Source organism: Artemia franciscana, chromosome 7, assembly GCF_032884065.1.
Source record: "Artemia franciscana chromosome 7, ASM3288406v1, whole genome shotgun sequence".
Taxonomy (NCBI): Eukaryota; Metazoa; Arthropoda; class Branchiopoda; order Anostraca; family Artemiidae; genus Artemia; species Artemia franciscana.
Window position 1 is genome coordinate 59,994,059 of NC_088869.1, and position 18,828 is coordinate 60,012,886.

Below are 18,828 nucleotides of genomic sequence, written 5' to 3' on the forward strand. Positions count from 1 at the left end.
GGTCAAATTCAGATTTTATTTTCCGATTTGAGATTTTATTTCTCAAAAGATAGGAAATTTAAGAAAAATTCCCCTCCCCAGAAAATTCCCCGTAGTAATACCGATCATGCTTTAATACCCCATATTAATGCCGACCATAATATCAGCGTGAATCACTGCTGGTTACATGATGGGTTGTCCGCAATAAAGAAACAAACTGCTGAAGCAACACGCTGACATAATTCCATTATCTTTTTGAATACCTACATATTGAAGAACAGTACTATGGGTCTCAACGTGAGTTTTGTCACAGAGCAGTGTACTTTAAGTTTAGTTATTTCCTTTTTTTAATTAAACCCGATTGAACCTTGAACCTTAGTAAATCTCAGCATGTTTCCAGTTTGTTCGAAATGACACTTATTAGATTTATTGCACAACTTTTTAATATAATGATTAAAAAAAAAAGAAATCAAGAATGATGTTCAAGAACCATTTGAAAACCTAAGATGAACAACAATAGCCCTACAATAATTAAATATTGCAATTACTAGAAATTATAAAGAATAATCATAACAAACATAGAAATAATAGATACTAATATAGATGAATAAATAAATCCTGAAACAGGTAAAAAACGAAATGAATAATCAAGTCAAACTTCGAACGGACAGTAATTAGAACAAAAAGGAGTAGGCTACTGCCCCCCTGAAGGCTATTGCGAAATTTGCGAATTATTGAAAACTTCATGTATATTGGACCAGTTTTTAACTTGTACAAAAAACAGCAAAAAATAATAGTTTAAACAATCACCATAATAATCAAAATGATTGGATAAAACTAAAGAATATAAAATGAATGTATAACATATAATGAGGAACAATCCTAAGAATTTCTAAATTTTGAGATTGAATTTGGTTGGTTTTTCAATATTGCAATTATAAAGAAAACGTTTTAAAATACATTCGATTTTTATAAAGCGTAAATGACGTAATAACGTTTAGATAGTTTGAAGAGGGACAGTACCACTACTTTTGTGGTCCCTTCTGCAATTTTGTCCGTTTTGAGTTTAATCTTATTATCAATATTAATTCTTATTCGCTTAAAGATTTATTTATTCATATCAGTATCTATTGTCTTTTATCTTGTTTGCCTTTGATTTTCATATAACATTACTTTTCCCACGTCACATTCAATAAAAATTTTGAAATAGCTATTTTGTTCAGCGTCGCTAGAAGACCCGGAAAGTATGTCTTTGAGGATGACAGCCCCCCCACAGACCTTAGAATAAGGGTGTATACTATGCCCTAGGGGCATATAAGATTTTTTATAGAAAGGGTGGTCGTATGAACTTCGGAGGGGGCTCATTGGATTGGTAATCAGAAGTTCAGTACCCTTCTTAAGATTCAAAGTAATCGGAGGGTGGATACCCGCGCCAAACCTCGTATTTTCTCGAAATGCATCTGATAGACAACCCCCCACACCTCATGTTTTCCCAAAATGCATATGATAGAAACTTTATGATAGCCATTTGTTGTCGTAGAAACTTTGAATAGGACTCATTCATTGGAAATTGAAAGGGCTAGTGCCCTTTTTAATAGTTGAAAGTGATTGGAGGGCAACCAACCAACCCCCACCACCATTTCCCCAATCGCATTCAATAAAAATTTTGAAATAGCCACTTTGTTCAGCGTCGTTAAAAGACCCAGAAAGTATGTCTTTGAGGATGACAGCCACCCCCCCCCACAGACCTTAGAATAAGGGTGTAAATTATGCCCTAGGGGCATATAAGGTTTTTTTTATAGAAAGGGTGGTCGTATGAACTTCAGAGGGGGCTCACTGGATTGGTAATCAGGAGTTCTAGCACCCTTCTTAAGATTCAAAGTACCCGGAGGGTGGATACCCGCGCCAAACCTCGTATTTTCTCGAAATGCATCTTATAGAAATTTCTAGATGGCTATTTGTTGTAAAAAAAAAAATTGAAAACACTCATTCGATTAGAAATTCAAAGGGCTAGTTTTAATAGTCAAAAGAGATTGGAGGGTAATAAACTCTCCCCCCCCCACCACCATCAATTCTTAAAACACGCCTGATCAAAATTCTGTGACTGCCACTTTGTTCAGCGTAGTTGAAAGTTAAATGGGAAGATGTCTGGGCGGTCATAGCGATGAAAAATGACTGGCGACTCTTCTTGGACGCCCTAAGCGCCTCTGGACGCACAGGGGGATCTAAGGTCTAAAGTAAGAAAGTTAAAAGGTATGGAAAGTATATCTTTGAGGATGAAATCCCCCCCAAAAGCCCTCAGCACAAGGGTTGTAAGTTATGCCCATGGGGCAAATAGGGTTTTTTATGGAAAGGGTAGTCGTATAACTTCCGGAGTTTGCTCATTGGGTTGGAGATTAGATGTCCTAGTTCACTTTTTAAGAGTCAAAGTGATGGGGGGCAGCCATTCCTCGTCGTATTTTCCCAAAATATATCTGATAGAAATTTGAGAGTTCCATTTTCTCAAAAATAGCCTAAAGATCATATAGCAAGGCCTTTGAGGTTGGCAGAATCCCCCAGAGTCTGGGGGGTAAGGATTCTAAGTTATAGTCCTAGGGCCATATAAGATTTTTATGGAATGGGTGGTCTTGGAACTACGAAAGTGGCTCATTTGATTGGAAGGATATATTTCTTGTTCCAAGATTCAAACATGATGGAGAGCAACTAGCCCTCCCCAACACTATATTTTCCAAAACGCATTCAATTGGAATTGTGGGATAGCCATTTAGTTACCAATAGTCCAAAAATCATATAAAAATGTCTTAGAGGTGGGATACAATTTCCCAGAGCCGATGGGCAAAAATGTAAATTATGCCCAAGGGCACATAAGGTTTTTATGGAACGGGTGTTTGTATAAACTTTGGATCGGATGTAACTCAATTGATTGGAATTCAGAAGTTTTAGTGCCCTTTTTAAGAGTCAAAAGTGAATAGAGGCAATCAGCCCCCATAAGCATATCAGTTCTCAAAACACGTCCGGCCAAAATTTTAAGAGAGTTATATTGTTCAGCATCGTTGAAAGGTTCAGTAATTATGTCTTTGGGGACTTCAGCCTTCCCATAGTCCTCAGAACAAGGGCTGTAAGTGAGGCGATTCGTTCATTGTTTACACATAGTATTTTTTATGGAAAAAAGTATGCATTTTTGAAATTCACTTTCCAAAACGACGATTGGGAAAACTAAGAATATAAAATGAATGTATAACTTATAATGATGAACAATCCTAAGAATTTCTACAGTTTGAGATTGAATTTGGTTGGTTTTCCAATATTGCAATTATAAAGAAAATGTTTTAAAATACATTCGATTTTTATAAACCGTAAATGACGTTATAACGTTTAGATAGTTTAAAGAGGGACAGTACCACTACTTTTGTGGTCCCTTCTGCAATTTTGTCCGTTTTGAGTTTAATCTTATTACCAATATTAATTCTTATTTGCTTAAAGATTTATTTATTCATATTAGTATCTTTTATCTTGTTTGCCTTGGATTTTCATATAGCATTACTTTCCTTTGATACTTCAGTTCTGCAGGGTTTTCTTTTCAAATTAATTCCTGCTCGTTTTTCACCGGTCAATTTTAGTACTATTATGAATATTTCCAATATTGTCACTGTGACAACCTTGATGTAAATAGTTTTTAAAGATTCAATTCAACATCCCCCTCAACATTCCCTAAAAATTTCGATATAACACCCTTAGGTGTTCCTGATTTACAGCACACACGCCCTTTTTACAACACACACGCACACACGCCCTTTTTACACACACAGCACACACGCCCTTTTTACACACACAGCACACACGCCCTTTTTACACACACAGCACACACGCCCTTTTTACAGCCTGGAAGCATTGCAGTGACTTTTTATTCAGTTCCCCACTTCTTTGTTTTTGATATTTTGCACTTGTGTCACTTTGATGCCTGGATATAAATAATATCTCTTGATTAAGCACAGAATACCCCTCAACATGCCCTCACAGTTTCCACTTAATACACCCATCCTTTGCTGACAAATTACAGTTATGCCCTGTTAACATTAGAGACGAAAATTGCGGCATTTGATTTAGTTTAAAATACCTCTCAACATGCCATGAATTTTTCAGCTAAATAACTTTAGCTGCTCCTAAGATATTGCAGATACAACGTTTTGACAACAAGGGGGGACAGTGTCTTTTGATATAAATCAAAGTCCCCCTCACCATTCCCTGAAAGTCCCACATTAATACCCTTAAACTTTCCTGATATATTGCAGATATGTCATTTTGAAAACCAGAATGTACATAGTGTCTCTTCATTTAGCTCAATTAAGCATTGCCCCTCAGCATTCCTCAAAAGTTTCAACTTAATGCAATTAGCCTTTCCTGAGATATTGTAAAAACACCACTCTTTCCTTATACAGCTTAATTTTGAATAATTACCACTTTGCATTGTTTTCGAACCTTGCCCTAGTTCTGTGTGTGTCGTGTCATCTCCAGGGACTAATTAACTGAACCTATATACTAATTTAAACAAAATGGCTATCTCAAGATTTATCTATCTCAAGGTCTTTGAAAGTTATGGTATGAGGGTTGGTACAAATGAGGGCAAGTGATGGGAGGAGGCTTGCCGACATTCATTCACTTCAAGCTCTTAAAAAGTACACTAGAACTTCCAATTTCCAATCGAATGAGCCCCCATCGACCATCACTTAGATACAAAGTGACCCTAGGGAAAAAATACAGTGAATGCTCACGGTTCTTTAATAGGTTGTTACAGCCAACACTAGAGCGTTGCCTCTGATACTCCAGTCCTTTTCAGTTTTAGATTCAGTACAATTTGGGAGCCTTCTATATTTTTTTTAGCATTTACTTGATAACATAATGGGGAGTGTACCTGTTAGGAACATTTCTTAAAGTAACCTTAATAACCTCAAATTGTTTATTTTTTCTTTTATTTCTAAATTCGCTGCACCAGTTATATTTAAGTATCTGATTTGCCACTAATCTTTTGTATTGTTCCATCACGAAGTTTTAGATAACCGTTGAACATTCTTTTAAAGGAGTCAAAAGAGAAACTTTTAGGGACAGTCCCCAGGAAGATCGTTCCAAATAAAAGTGCAACACCGAATCAAGCTTTTCTTAAGTTCTCTGTTCCCATTGTCTAAAGCTCAAGATATTTGGAGAGAGATGTGTGTTTTTGTGTCTGGTTTGACAATTGGGCAATGAAAACCATAACACAATGTGCATACAGGTTGTCAAAAGGTATAATTCAGGAATGGCTGAGGATGTTAAATTGTAGCTTTCAGGAAATGATAAGAGGATGATCAACTGATGAAAACGGCAATAATTGCACACTAACACTAATGTCAATACTACTAATACTGTTACCACAGCTACCACTTTTTAGCAACTACTAGTATGGTTGAGTTTATTGGGGTGAAAAATCAAGGAAATGTTTTGGGAAAATTGAACGAAATCAAGACATACTATGTGCATAAAGTTTATCTAAAGGACATATCAGCAATATCTTAGGAACAGCATAGCATATCAAGCTGAAACTTCCAGGGCATGACCAAAAGGTCAAAAGGGCATGACCAACTGACCAAAAGGTCATATGTGCATACTACTATAGCAGCCAATACTACTGCTACAGCAGTAACTGCTACTACTACTACTCCTACTATGATACTAGTAGCCTACCACCTCAACTAAGGGTATAAAGGTGAAAATTTAAGTGAATATTGAGGGAAAAGTTGAACTAAATCAGAACACTTACTTCCAAAGGTGACAAATTTTAGGCACATGCAAAGCCGCTTAGGTATTGTGGGTAATCATTGTGCTGATGAAATTGCAAAAAAAAAATTGCCAAATAATGACCAGCCAAGTAGGAGACCCACACCCCTCAGAGACATATATCAATAGAGATAGAGGCCCATTTGACAAATAATGCACAAAATTTAACTTTTTTTTCAAATAAATATCATGCCAAAATCTATCATATAGTTCATATCTATCATATAAATTGGCTAAACCTGCATTCTCCCATCAAATTCCAAATTCAACAGATCAAAATCCCTCCTCCCTATTTTGCATATGCTGCAATATAAGATATGAAACAATTGACCATTGTCTACTTGAACGTAATATGCTAACACCAGCACATTATACCTCTCAAAGCAAGCTGTTAATGTACTTAAAACCCCAAAAAAATTCATCATCAGTCCAAAACCTGGCTGACATAACCTGCTCAAAAAGCACTGAACTTGAAGTATGTATCTGGATAATTCCTGGAATCCAAAAAGCTACTTCAAGATACATAATGAGCAGCTAGCTCTAAAGAACCAACCTACACAAACAGTACTAAACTTGGAACATACACCACAACTATCCAGCACTTGAAATCCAAAGAGCCCCTCCAGAAATACAACTAGCAGCTACATATAATAGTTTAACACATCCTATAAAGAGATAGAAGGAAGAGGGCTGAATAGTCTTGACTGAACAGCCCATATTTCGCCTAACTAAGAAGAAGCTCTTCCTACAATATTGTACAGAGATGCTGTCTACGACCTGGATACAGGAGCTCCCTTAACTTTCCTTGGAAGTTTCAACTTGATATCCTAACATGCTACTCAGATATTGCATCAAAGCATCATTTTCACAACATTAATGCAATTGATCTGTTTTGATTTACGTAGGAGTAGAAATCGAAATTGCAGTAGTTGTAGTCACAGTCACAAGCAGTCAAAATCGTAGGCAGTCCAAAGTATTTGCACTTTCAGTAAAAGTAGTCAAAGCCATGAGAAGTTGCCGTAGCAAGTAGTCATAGTCACGAGCAGTTGCAGTCGCAAGTAATCACAGTCACGATTAGTCTAAGTCACATTAATAAGTATTAGCGGTCACAAGTAGTTGCAGTTACAGTTACAACTGACTGGAGTTGCAAACAATGACAATCACAGTCGCAAGTAATCGCCATCATAGTAGCGAGTAATTTTAGTTACAAGTAGATACAATCACAGCTAATTGCAGTTATAATTTGATGTAATTGCAAATAGTTGCAGTTAAAATCACCTGGTAGTTTAAATGGCAATAGCAAGTAGTCATCACTATGGTCACAAGTAGTCGCGGTCACAGTAGTAAGTAGTTTCAGTCATATTTACAAGTACTTGCAGTTGCTAGTAGTCACAGCAACAAGTATCAGAATCACAAGTTGTCACAGACAAAGCAGTTAGCTGCAGCCAATTACAGTCACAGGCGCACGAAGTCGCAAATTGTTAGAATTCCTATTCACAAGAAGTCACGGTCACAAGCAGTCGACGTATTGTCAGCTGCAGTCACTTGTAGCCACAGTCACAAATAGCTGTAGACAACGTCACAAGTAGTCAAAGCAGATAGTAGTCATGATTGCAAGTAGCTGCAGCCACAAGTAGTCACAGTTTAAGCCATTATTAATCATTATTGCAAGTAGTTTTAGTCACAATTAGCCATCAACGAAAGTTGTCACAGTCACAATTACTAGCAGCTGAAGTCAGAAATATTTGCAGTCACAGTAGTTGTTGATATAGCAGTAGAAATAGCAGTGCTACTAGTAGTATGCATATATTGTCTTATGGTTAGTTCAACATTCCTCACAACATGCCCTGAAAGTTTCAATTCTCTAAAGCTGTTCCTGAGATGTCCTTTTGAAAAGCTGTATGAACATATGTGTTCTTATTTAGTTCAATGACTCCCCTCAACATTCCCTGGAAGTTTCACCTTCGTAATCTTAGGCTTAGTATTAGTAGTAGTAGTAGTATCATGCACAGCACTTTTTCATTAGTTTAACATCCCCTCTCAGTAAACACTGAAAGTTTTAACTTAGTACCCTAAGCTAATTCTGAGTTATAACTGTTGCACCCTGTTGACAGCCTCCATCCATATAGTATGTTCTGATTTAGCTCAACACCCCTAAAAATTACATCTTAATACCCTTAGACTTAGAAGTATTATTAGCAGTAGCAGCAGTAGCAATAGTATGCACCTGGTGCATTTTCGCTAGTTCAACATACCTTGAAAGACTCAATTTATTGTCTCAAGCCATTTGTGAGGTATTGCTGATTCGCCTTTTTGGCAGTCTGCATACACATAGTTTTTTTTTTATTTAGTTTAACATCCCCCCTAACATTCCTTGAAAGTTCCACCCTTACAACCTTATCCTTAGTATTAGTAGTAATAGCAGCAGCAGTAGTATGCACATGGTGCCATTTGGTTAGTTCAACATCCTCTTCAACTTGTGCTGATGGTTTCAACTTAATAGCCTCAGTTGTTCCTGAGACACTGCTGATAAACACTTTTGAGAACATGCATACACATAGTATCTGTTGGTCTTGTTCCTCATCTCCTTAACATTCTCTGAAAGTTTCTCCTTAATTACATAAGCCATTCCTGCAATATGTTGATATGTCCTTTTGACAAACAAGCCTTCACACAGCGTGTTTTGATTTATGTTCTGCTCTCAACATCCCCTGAAAGTTACATATCAACACCCTCAGATGGAGTAGTACTTATAGCAGTAGTGGCAGTAGTTGTAATACCAGGATTAGTTTTAGTAAGAAAAATAGTAGTATGCAAACGGTACCTTTTGGTTAGTTTAGCATCCTCCTCAACACGCTTCGAAAGTTTTTACTTATTACCCAAAGTGATTGCATTACCCAGAAGCTTTACCTTATTACACTTAGTCTTTTTGGATATCCATTGTCAACTGCAAAAGACCATGTCAAGCTTTTCATTAAAGTTTTCTTATTTTTGAGTGCAAGTTCTACTGTAGAAACTCTATGGAAATTGCAGTAATTTTCTGTCTGAGAAATGTCACTTCAAATTGCCATAAAGGATAACTCAGTAATCTTATTGTTCACTTGAAAAATAAGGAGAAATCATTGCAAACATTTGAAGGGAAGGATTATTCCAATCATGGAAAGCACTGCACTTATGTTAGCAGATGTGCCAAATTTTGTCTTCAGAAGACTTTTTAAAGAATTAATTTAAAAAACTTTTCCACGAAACAAGTTTTTCAAAGATAAAGTAAGAGCTCCATAAAGCCAAAAAAGAGCAGAAATAGAGTCAAATAATCTTCCAAGTGTAAAACTACCAAAAATCCCTGTCAATAAGAAAATGAAACTAAAACAAACAGAAATTACAATAAATAGCCATGTCAAACTCAAAAGGAGCAAAACTTAACATGAGTAGGGCTATAACCCCCATTCCTTCCCAAGACCAGAACATAACTTGTACTTTACTGAAAAAAGATACAAAAAAAAAAAAAAAATGGCCGTGAATAGTCAGTTTAATTTACATGTGCTGACATTTATTCCTTAAAATTTTGATAATTCTTTACTTAAAAAACTAAAAAAAGGAGAAAAAATTTAAAACGTGTTTTGTTTTCAGTAAAACACAAGTTATGTTCTTGTCGTGAAAAGGCATGGGGGTTATCAGCCCATTCCACTACAATGAACAAAAATTGCTATGTCCAAGTTTTGATTGGAGATGTTAAGAGAAATGATTAGCATAAGGGGGGGGGGCTCTCAAACTGCTGACTCTTAAAAAGGGCACAATAACATACAATTTCAAATCAAATAAGGCCCATCTGAAGTTTAGGGGGGGTGTCAACGTACAGGTGCTTTTATATATTCTTTAGACTATTTTGAACAAAATCGCTATCTCATAATTCCAATCAGATGTGTTTGGTGAAAAGAGAGTTTATTGGGGAAAGGGGGGGGGGGGTAAACACCCTCCATCACTTCTGACTCTTCAAAAGGAACTGGAAGTTCCAATTTTCAACCAAATGAGCCTCTTCTAAAGCTAAATAACCATCCTTCCATGATAAACATTTAATGTCCCAGCAGCATAACTAACAAACCTCACCCCTAGGCTCTGTTGGTTTGTATCAGCCCCATAAGCCTTGTCATATGATCTTTGGACTATTTTTTTTTTTTTTTAAACAAAAAATGGAGTAAGCCACAGGTCTGTCTTATTACAAATTAACAGAAAACAGAACAATAAGTAATAATATTACGAGCTGAAAAAATTACAAAAAATAAGCAAATACACCAGAATACATATGGAGACAAATTCATTAAACTCTTTTTAGGGGCACTAAGTAAAAAAAAAATTATAAACATCATAAATATTATGGTTCTATATACTACCCTCCATAAAAACAGGTTCTAACCAAAGCTGTTTTGAAAGCTGTAACATTATTTCTTCAAACAAAATGATGAGGTAACATGTTACCTGATCATCTATGTTGAATAAGTAGACTGTCAAAAAAATTCTATTGGATATGTTTCGGGAAAATACAACTTGTGTGTGTATGTGTGTGGAAGGGGGGGGGGGGGGTAGTAGCTGTGCTCTGATCCCTTTGACTCTTAAAACTGGAACTAGAAATTTTTATTACCAATCTAATGAGTCACCTCTGAAGTATATACAACCATCCTTTTATATAAATCATATGTCCCTAGGGTATGACTTAAAACCCTTCCCTGAGAGGTGCAGTTGTGGGATGTCCTCCTCAAAAACTAACCCTTCAACAACAATGAACATAATTACTATTTCCAAATTTTGATTGGATGTCTTTGGGGAAATGATGAGCATGAAGAACCTAGTTGCCTTCAAATCGCTTTTGACTCTTAAAAAAAATACTATAGCTTCTAATTTCAAATCAAATGTAGTAAGTAAGTAAGACAACACTAAAACCTTAAGGTCCAAACCAACGATGCTGATTTCTGTTTTGTGGCCCTTTAGTCAGAAATTACAATCGGAATTTGGGGGCCAACTATCCTGTACTTTAACACACTCTTCCTGCTTACCTTCCCCAGATTTCTCCAGGTACCCAATTTTTTTACTCTGACTGAGCACACAGCCAGAGTTGATGGGTCATTTGGGCTAAATCAGATCAAATGTACATAAGCACCTTATATGCCCCAGGGCATGACTTAAAACCCTATACCCAGGGCACTGGGGGGTTGTGACAGCCCTAGAGGCGTTGTTAAATGTTCTTTGGACTATTTTGAGCAAAATCAATATCTCACAACTGCAATCAGATTCGTTTGGTGAAAAGAGTAGTCAAGGGGAGGGAACTAGTTGTGCTCCATCCCTTTGAACTCTTAAAAAATAACTAGCACTTCCAGTTTTCAACCATGTGAGCCTCCTCTAAAGTTTATATAACCATCCTTTCCATAAAAACCTTAAATGCCCACCAAGGATAGCTTATAACCTTTGGCCCCTTGCACTGGGGGTTTGTTTCAACTTTAAGGGCTTTGTTATACAATAGCTTGACCATTTTAAATAAAATAGTCATCTCAAATTTGTATTAAATGCAGTTTGGGACAATACAACATGTGTGTGTGTGTGTGTGCAGTTGCCCTCTGATCACTTTGACTCTTAAAAAGGTTACTAGAGCTTCTGATTACCAATCCAATGAGCCCCCTGCTTAGTTAATATGACCAATCTTTCTGTAAGAACCTAATATGCCCCCAGGGCATAACTTACAACCCTTGCCCTGGGGACTGTGATGGGCATCATCATCAAAAACATAATTTCCAGACGTTTCTACTGTATTGAAAAAAATGGCTATTTCAAAATTTTCATTAGAAGCGTTTGGGTTAATTGGTGAGCTTGGAGGGGGATTTGCCCTCCTCTCACTTTCAACTATTAAAAAGGGCCCTAGCCCTTTTTGAAATGTCTGCAACAACGTTTTCTATACAAATCTTATATGCCCCTAGGACTTTAAGGTTGAAACAAAATGGCCATATCAAAATTTCGATAAGAAATAAATATGGTGATAATGGGCATAGGAGGGGAACATTCATCATTTTATCTCTGTCAACTATCAACAAGGGTACTAGCCCTCGCAACTTCAATCTAATGAGCCCTTTTTGAAGTTTCTACAATAGCACTTAAAAAAAATTGTATATGCCCCCAGGGCATAACTTACAACCCTTAACCTGAGGGCTATAAGGAAGAGGGATTGTCATCCTCAAATATATGATTCCTGGACCTCTCAACTAGGTTGAAGAAAATAGCTATCTCAAAATTTTGATTGGATGTGTTTAGGGAATTAGGGACATGGGAGGGGGGGGGTTAAATGCCCTCTAATCACTTTTGACTATGAAAAAGGGCAATAGCCCTTTCAATTTCCAATCAAATGAACCCTTTTTGAAGTTCCAACAACAACTCCTTCAATATAAAGTGCCCTGGTCTAAGACCAAAAAAGAATGAATAAATAAATAAGTAATTCATTGTAGCCATATTGCTCTTTACTTAGGCAGTGCTATTGTGGTGCCTATGATAGACCACCAGCCCCATCCCTCTAAAAGACATTGTCCTTTAATATCCTTGGGAAAACTTTGGAGTAGAAAAATAACATTTTCAAAGAATACACATACAGCCATGATAAAAAGCAAGAAGTGTTACCAAGCCAAATCATTTTGGGACATATTTTTATTTGGTCTTAAAGATTAGAAAACTTTAATAATTTCTTTTGAATTATCCACCCTTTTCCTCTCCAAAAAGTACTCAACTTTTGATTCAAAAAATCTTGCAAGTCTATAAAAAACTTAAAATTTATGAAATTATAAAACAGTGAAAATATCCCATTAAACATGATTGAATTAAACAGTTTAATATTATGTTTGTTATTTTACTATAATAGCCCAATATTCAAAATAATTTGAAAAATACTGTCATTTATTCTCAATAATAGCCTAATCTAAAATTTGTGCTCTTGCAGAGTTCACTGTTGATCCAGTTTTGTCAATCAAAAAATATGTTATTTTAATTTTTGGTCAGCACTGTTAATGAACAATATGGTTCACTAGAAAAGACCTATAGGGTAAAGGCACCAATGATTTGACAGTGGGACCACTGTTGAAATTTTCCTTCAAAACAAGATAACTCTGCTTAGTCATGACTTGGAACACCATCTCTTGAAGACTTTGTTATATTTTGACAATGAAAAAAGTGGACACTATATCCAAGACACTCAGATAAGAAAAGAATATTCAATTCAATCAGTTTCTGTTTTCAACACAAAATGAGCTCCCAACAATTTTTTAGCTATGTAATATTCAAACTGTCACTACTTGTTTTTTTTTTTCAAAAAAAAGTTGGGATCAGTACCAATGCATCAAGATACATCTGATCTTCTGTAAAATGTAGCCATATTAGCTTTTTCTTGATAAAATTAAGTTAAAATGGCAGCTAATATTATATTGATAAAACTATGTTCCAGGTGTTGGAAATTCTTGTCTGATTTAATGGAATACCAGACAAACTAAAATGTTCCTTCAGTCAAATTCACATGTAGATATTGGCTTCTATTACAAGATTCATTTCTTTGAGAATGTCTTGTAGCAACTTGTTGAAATTTTTGACAGATAGCAAAAGGCCCTGTCAAAATATAGGAGACTCTGCTGAAACTTCACTGAACATATAAAACAGATGAGAAACAGATGGCATCAAAATTCAAGGGTCTACTGACAAAAACATACTTGTCAAATTTACAGGTACTTTCTCAACAATGAGAGATTTTGACAATTATTATGTACAATAATATTTCATATGAATAAAACATTGATTTTTTAAAATTGTAGTTTTACTGATTTGATGCTAGATTTTTCTATCATCTGAGGAAATGCTTCTTGGCCTCATCCTATGTTCATATTTTCAAGCATTTGACTTGATTGATCACAACACAGTAATTCATTTATCACTGAATAAATTTGAAGTAAACTTTACACATGTTTTCTTTCAGATAGATCCTAAGCTGTAAAATACAAAATATTCTCTCTGAACCCCTTCCTAATTAGCAGATGTGATGCCATTTTAACCTATAAGTTAATGAAGGCTAATACACTCCCAACATCATTTCCCACTATTGGTCCTAACTCAAGAACTAGAGGTCATCAGTTGAAACATGTTAGGCAGCCAACCCTACCAGAGTCTATGCTCTATTCTTTTCTTCCAGAATCATAAAGACTTAGAATAGGCTCTCTTAAAAAACTGTTACTGCTAAATCTGTGGACATCTTTAAACAAAGACTAAATGCTGAAAGGTCAACTAGAGAGTGTGAACTCAACTGGGATCCTAAGGATCAGAACAATGCACCTGGTCACTAAGAAATCCTGGATTCAACTCAAATTTTCAATTCTAGAGCTCTACAAGGAGAAATCCTTAGATTACTCCAATCTGCAATTTAAGATAATTACCACAAACTGTTTGATCAATCTTCAAACAAATATATTGGATAGCAAGGTCAGAAATAAAGACTAAATTTTGTACAAAAATAAGTCTGAAAATAATATAAAACTTTACAAGAAAACAATCTGGAAATAATAACTGAATTTTTACTTTCAGCTATAAAATATAATTTTTTATGAATTATGTTTTGGGGTTGTTTCCATTATAATTAACTATTCCCTGTTAACTATGATAATTAACTATTCCCTGCAGAGGAGAGGGGCCACAATCTTTATGAAAAGAAGGTTGTACTAAGGAAAAGTTATGAATGACAAATCCAATCATACCACAATTTGATGCAGTATCAAACAGTTCGTGGTAACAAACTGTAGTAAGGAGCGACCCGGCTCAATAGTAACCAAAACTCTAAAAAATGGAATTTTGATACCAATAGCTACATCAAAAGAATCGCATTTTAATGCTGGTTTTAAATATATAAGTTTCATCAAGTTTAGTCTTACCCATCAAAAGGTACGAGCCTGAGAAAATTTGCATTATTTTAGAAAATAGGGGGAAACGCCCCCTAAAAGTCATAGAATCTTAACGAAAATCACACCATCAGATTCAGCGTATCAGAGAACCCTACTGTAGAACTTTCGAGCTCCTATCTACAAAAATGTGGAATTTTGCATTTTTTGCCAGAAGGCAGATCACGGATGTGTGTTTATTTGTTTTTTGTTTTTTTTTTTTTCCCAGGGGTGATCGTATCGACCCAGTTGTCCTAGAATGTTGCAAGAGGGCTCATTCTAACGGAAATGAAAAGTTCTAGTGCCCTTTTTAAGTGACCAAAAAAATTGGAGGGCACCTAGGCCCCCTCCAACGCTAATTATTTTCCCACAGTCAAGATCAAAATTCTGAGATAGCCATTTTATTCAGCGTAGTCGAAAAACCTTATAACTATGTCTTTGGGGATGACTTACTCCTCCACAGTCCCCGTGGGAGGGGCAACAAGTTACAAACTTTGACCTGTGCTTACATATAGTAATGGTTATTGGGAAGTATACAGGCGTTTTCAGGAGGATTTTTTTGATTTGGGGGAGGGGTTGAGAAGAGGGGGATATGCTTTGGGAACTTTCCTTCGAGAATTTGTAATGGGAGAAGAAAATTTCCATGAAGGGAGAGCAGGATTTACTAGCATTATTTAAAAAAAAAACAATTAAAAAATAAAAGTGAAAAAGCTTTTTCAGCTGGAAGTAAGGAACAGCAATAAAACTTAAAACAAACAGAAATTATTACCCATATGAGGGGCTCACCTCCTTCTAATACCTCACTCTTTACGCTAAAGTATTTTCGGTAATTTCAACTACTTATTCTACGGCTTTTGTGATTCAGGGGGTCATTCTTAATGAATTGGGATAAAATTTAAGCTTTAGTGTAAAGAGCGAGGTACTGACGATGGGGCGAATCCCCTCATATATGTAATAAAAACATGATAATACAAAAGTTCTTTACGTAAGCTAATTTATAAGTTACATAAATCTTTTACCAATAAAAAGATTCGTAAATAATTAAAAGTTCTAGTTGCCTTTTTAATTAACCAAAAAATCGGGGGGCAACTAGGCTTTGTCCCCTGCTCTTTTTTTCTCAAAATCATTCAATCAAAGTTATGAGAAAGCCATTGAGCCAAAAAAAAAAATATACAAATTTCGTTTTGATTATTCCTCTGTGGAGAGCCAAAATCAAAACATGCATTGATTCAAAAACGTTCAGAAATTAAATAAAAAAAAAACAAGTTTTTTCAACTGAAAGTAAGGAGTGACATCAAAACTTAAAACGCACAGAAATTACTTCGTATATGAAAGAGGCTGCTTCCTCATCAATGCCCCGCTCTTTACGCTAAAGTTTTTTACTGTTTTAGAAAGAAGAATTGAGAGAAAGAGTCAAACTTTAGCGTAAAGAGCGGGGCGTTGATGAGGAAGCAGCCTCTTTCATATACGAAGTAATTTCTGTGCGTTTTAAGTTTTGATGTCACTCCTTACTTTCAGTTGAAAAAACTTGTTTTTTTTTATTTAATAATACTAAAGACCAAAGCAGTTTAATCTGTCTGTATTAACAATCAAAATAGCATATGTGGTAAATGTTTAGTTATGTTACAAGCTGTCTAAACTAGACACTTAAATGTTTAGTTTCATCACAAGCTGTCTAAACTGGAAACTATGCTGCAAAGTTTCTATACTATAATACTTAGAAATGCTAAATCTAGGAGTGCAGCCATTTCTGGTTGACCCTCCTCCTCTATGGGGCAAACTAAAAATGCATAAAATGGACTTGCTTACAGGTAACATTACCTACAGAGCAAAGCATATTAGTCCATGAGCCCTGTGGACAGCAGGGGTCTGTATTCTATATTTATTTAATAAACTTTGTTTGAGCTTTTTTTTACTTTTATCACTCTTTGTTGAATACATGTAGAATATAGACCTCACCCAGCTGCCTGTAGGGCTCATGGACTAATATGCTTTGCTCTATAGGCAATGTTACCTGTAAGCAAGCCTACTTTATATCTTTTTAGTCTCTTTGGAGGAGGATTTTAGAAAGCTAAACAATGATACTTTAGTAAAAAGTGATACTTTATCACTCCTTGTTGAATAAATATAGGATACAGACCTCATCCTGCTACCTGCAGGGCTCATGGACTAATATAATTTGCTCTATGGTAATGTTACCTGTAAGCAAGCCCAATTTATATCTTTTTAGACTCATTGGAGGAGGATTTTAGAAAGCCAAAAAATGGATGCCCTTTTCTAGTAATGACAAAGACACAGTATGTAATCATCAGAATGTTGCTATGCTTATATGCAGTAATATACACTTTAGACAGCTTGTGTTAGTTGGGTTATATATTTGCACAGTAATTTGGGGGGGGGGGGAGGGTATAGGTTAGTTTAGGTCAGTTCTCATATGAAGCTCATTTAAGGCTTTTAACATCATTTTTAAGAGCCAAAAGCAAATCAAAAAAGTTGAAAACTCAAAATTAAGGTAAAATATGGTACAGACCTGCCAAGTAAACAACTTTCTATTATAAAGACATAGGGACAGGGTGGACAGAGTAGCTTAGTAATGTCCTCCCAGTGTCCATTTCAGGCCCTTAGAAGAAAAAAACATTCCTGAATGTTTTAATCACCTAACTCAAATACTCTCCAAAATAACAAGAAGCTTCAGGACTAAAATTTTATGTATTTGACTATTAGCCTATGTATAGTAAATTTCTAGTTTAGTAACTTCTTGCTATCTTGGAAAGAAGTTAGGTTAGGAAAATGAAACTTTCAGGGATGAGTCTACAGGCTAAGGTTTGTCCCAGGAAAGTAGGCTATTTTGAAGTACCTACCTCTCCCTCTAGAGGGTCCTGACCTTTCATGACCTTTAAAAATATGTCTGTTATAAAAGTGAAACCTTGCAAAATAGATCTTCTGCTTGAATGAAGTAGCCTACAGCAAAATTGTTTTCAGCTTCACAACTTTGCACAATCCCAATAGGCTATAGGCTATAAGGTTTTAAAATTATTCAAATACATTTCCTAATTTTTTAAAAATTATTGATATGGCTCAGAATTCTATTCCAATAACAGAAATTGCATTTTCAGAACTTAAGGCAGAGAAAAAGCAACTTGTAACTGGAAACTAAGGTAAAATGCTTTTTGTCAAAATTTTAATAGGTGTAGACCTGTTGTATAGGCAAATTTCAGAGCTCTCTAGAGGTAGAAGGAGTGGAGGTGGGTACTTTAAAATACCTTCCCAGGATAGCCTATAGCCTACTTTGGCCTGTAGACCCATTGCCAAAAGTTTCATTTTCCTAACCTAACCCCTTTCTGAGATAGCAAGAAGTCACTAAAGTAGAATTTTACCCTATGTACTAAAGTCATGAGAGAAAAATCAGCATAGAGAAACTGTACTTGTACTCCACACAATACCCCTCGTGGATATCCTATATTTTGTAATTTTCACGTTTTAGAGTTTTGAATCATAATTTACAGCATTGTCAGTAAAAAGTTTTTAACTTTACAACCAGTCTTTTCATTTACTGATTTCCCCTATTTCTTACCCGCTCATCTAGTGCCGACTCTAGATTAAAACCTTCTTGCCAGGCACATAAGATTTTTGTCTTGGCTTGAAACATACGAACAATAAATATGTAATTAGTTTTATAATCAGTGTTTCTAGTCTTCAAGGCCTGAATGCGTGCATATTAAGATGAACAGATTATTACTACTATTGGACTACCTTGGATGTCAGAGGGGCAGTAAAACAAATTTACAAACTCTAACCCCAGAAAAACAACCGTCTTTTTGCTTTTTATTTGAATAAACACATTGTACAATGATATAGTAAAATTAAAATATGAACACGAAGTCTTAATTTGGCAATTTCGCAAAAGCAAAATAACCAATTAATTTTAAATTTGCACGTTGTCAAAAGTACTAGATGACAATCCCGTAATTTTGAAACAAACCTTATATCATCAAAAGCTCTAGAAGTGGAGATTGAAACACACTGGAAACACTAAGAACCTAAAATTTTGGCCATGAATGCAAAGAGTTTTCTTTTACTAGGATCTTGC

The 18,828-nt window shown here is 35.6% G+C and overlaps 1 protein-coding gene across 1 annotated transcript in view; it reads right to left on the reverse strand.

Annotated features, from left to right (window-relative positions):
• Positions 1 to 18,201, reverse strand: part of LOC136029553 (coiled-coil domain-containing protein 97-like) — a 34,577-nt gene extending 16,376 nt beyond the window's left edge. The window contains exon 1 of the mRNA XM_065708029.1: positions 18,182 to 18,201. The gene's annotated coding sequence lies outside the window, so the exon portion shown is untranslated. The remainder of the gene's footprint in view (positions 1 to 18,181) is intronic.
• Positions 18,202 to 18,828: the final 627 nt, after the last annotated feature.